This window comes from Neovison vison, chromosome 11, assembly GCF_020171115.1.
Source record: "Neovison vison isolate M4711 chromosome 11, ASM_NN_V1, whole genome shotgun sequence".
NCBI classification, from domain to species: domain Eukaryota; kingdom Metazoa; phylum Chordata; class Mammalia; order Carnivora; family Mustelidae; genus Neogale; species Neogale vison.
In genome coordinates, this window is record NC_058101.1 from 136,500,156 (window position 1) to 136,503,438 (window position 3,283).

The window sequence follows — 3,283 nt, forward strand, 5'->3', positions numbered from 1 at the left end:
CACAAAGAAAGTGCCAAAAAATTTTAAGAAAGGCAATAAATTGTTTACAACCAATAAAAGCAGCAAAAAAAAAAAAAAAAAAAAAAAAGGACACACTGCCTGCAGAGTGACAGAGAAACAAACAGATGACAACAGATTTCTTATCAGAATCAAGACAAGGTCTTTAGAGAAAAATAAAATATCCAACACAATTCTCTATCTAGGGAAAATTCCTTTCAAAGAAAAATTAAATAAAGACTAACCCATACAAAGACTTCATTACCAAAAGACTTGCACTACAAAAGACATTTAAGAAAGATCTTAAAGTATAAGGAAAATGGTGACAAATGGAAATCTGAATCTGCCAATGGAATGAAGGATACCAGAAATAGCAAAGACATGAGTATAAAAAAAAATCTTATTTCCTTTACAGTTAAATCTCTTAAAAAGGTAGTGTACTCATTAAAGCTAACACAATAATAAAGAACTCTGTGGTTTATTATATATATATATATAATGAGAATAATAACATTGAGGAACACTGCAGATAATCAGAATTATTTCAAGTCCTTATACATAAAGTGGCAAAATATCACTGAAGATAGAGCATAACAAACTAAAGGTATATACTTTAAATTTTAAAATATCCCCTAATATAACAAAACAAAAAGTTATCATTAAAAACTCCACAGATGACAACATAAAATTATAAAATATTCATTTAATTTAAGAAGTCATCAAAAGAGAAAGAGGAAGAAAAGCATAGACAAAACAAATAAAGGGGAACCTAGGTGGCTCAGTGGGTTAAGCCTCTGCCTTCAGCTCAGGTCATGATCTCAGGGTCGTGGGATCAAGCACCATACCAGACTCTGCTCAGCAGGGAGCCTGCTTCCCTCTCTCTCGCTATCTGTGCCTGCCTCTTGCCTACTTGTGATGTCTGTCAAATAAATAAATAGAATCTTAAAAAAAAAAAGAAAGAAAGAACATTCCTTACCTTTATAAAAACAAAACAAAAACCAAAAAATAGGAAAAAAAACAATAAATATTGGATTTGATCCCATCCACATAAAAAAACACATTGAATATAGATTGAAAAGCATTCATTTTGAATGGCAGAGATTATCAAATTAGATAAAAAACAAAGCAAGATTCAAGTACATGTTGTCTGCAAGCAAGACACTTTACTTGGGAAGACATAAAAAAAAATAAAGTAATAGACAAAAATATATGATGCTACTACTAATCTAAAGAGAGCTGGGGTGGTTGTATTAATATCAGAAAAAGTAGAATACACAACAAAAAATATATATTAGCAGAGATAATGTGGACCTATTCACAGTGATAAATGAATCAATCCTAAAAGTTCAACTAACCAATAACAGGCCTTCAAGATACATGAAGCGAAAATAGACAGAACTGCAAAGAGGCATAGACAAATCAACAATACTATACAAAGATTTTAGTACCACTTCTCAATAGCTGACAAATAGACACAAAGGATACAAAAGACTTAACACTATCAATCAACTTGACCTAACTGACATTTACAGAGCACTTCAGAAAACACAGATACTTTTCAAGACATTCAGCAAGGTGGAATATATTGTGAAACATTAAAAAGAAAACAAGACAAAACAAAAAACCTTCAACGAATTCAACTGCATTCAAGTCCAACACGTCATCTTTTCTTATCACAGTGGAATTAAATTAGAAATAAAATCCAGAAAAAGTTCTTGAGAAATCTCAAACTATTTATAAATTATATGGTACTGTTATAAATAAACCATAGATTAAGAGTTAAAACAATATTAAAAATTATTTTGAATGGAATGAAAATAAAAATACAACATGACAATTTGGTGGATTACCACTAAAGCAATACTTAAGGGAAATTCATTGCACTAAATGCTACATTAGAAAAGAAGAAAGATCTTAAATAAATGAACTTAGCTTTTTCCTTCTTTATTTTCTTTTTTCTTAAAATTTTATTTATTTATTTGAGAGAGTGAGCAGGAGCTGAGCAGGGATGGGCAGAGGAAGAGGGGGAAGTAGGCTCCCCACAGAGCAGAGAGCCTGACACTGGGCTTGATCCCAGGACCCTGAGACCATGACCTGAGCCAAAGGCAGATGCTTAACCAATTGAACCACCCAAGTGTCCATTAGCTTTTCTGTTCAGAATTTAAAATAAGAAGAAATTTTCCCCAAGTAGGCATAAAAAGGAAATAATTGAGATCACACTGGAAATCAATGATATTAGCAAAAATAATTTAGTTTACAAATGGGGTTAATCTTCCCTGACAACACTTTCTTCTCCTTATATCCAAAAGTACTTTTTTCAGCTTTATAGGCTTGAAAATAATAAATTGGGATGTAAGTTAATGTGATCACTTAAAAATATTTTTATTTATATTTACATTTTATATATTGTCACTTCCAAACTGCTGAATATTTTAATAAAAGAATGGAAACAACTCTATCAATGCCATAGATTACCTCCAAAGACATCCATCAAAAATATTTTCCAACTTTAGGAAAAAAAAAAGGAAGAAGAAGAAAACTCATGCTGGAGTACTGGAAAAGGGGAACCAATGATTCAATGTATCAAAATTTAATGTACATGACTTTTCCAGAGCCCATCTAAGAAAGGATTAACTACCAATATTCTTGAAGAGAAGAAAAATAACAATGGATGAAGGAAGATATTGATAGGATATCCTTGAAGTCCATTCAGTTAAGATGATCTTCACAACATGATCTCAGAAAGGATGCTTCTGTATCTGCAGTATAATCCAGCATCTCCATAAAGCTTGTACATTTGTAGCAAACCTACCTCTGGAATCAAATCAGCATCCCAGAATCTTTGGGGCTCAGGATGACCCAGGGTGGAAGGCTTGTTCAAGGCCACTGGGACTTCCTCAATCCACATGGGGCCATCACCTGAGACAAATTCTCAGGGACCAGATTGGAATTTGATATTATCTATGTAGGCATGCTAGAATTTCAAAGAACTCTGTATAATTTTGCACAGAGTATGTGAAAAATTGCTTGATTTTGTATCTGTTTCTATATCTATTGAATAGTTTCAACTGTTAAAATGATGCAATAGTTGGGATGCCTGAGTGGCTCAGTCAGTTAAGTGTCTGCCTTTGGTTCAGGTCATGATCCCAGGGTCTTGGGATCAAGTCCAGCATCAGGATCCTTGCTCCAGTGGGAACCTGCTTCTCCCTCTGCCTGCCGTCCTCCCTGCTTGTGCCCTCTCTCCCTCCCTTTCTCTCTCTCTCTGACAAATATATAAATAAAGTCT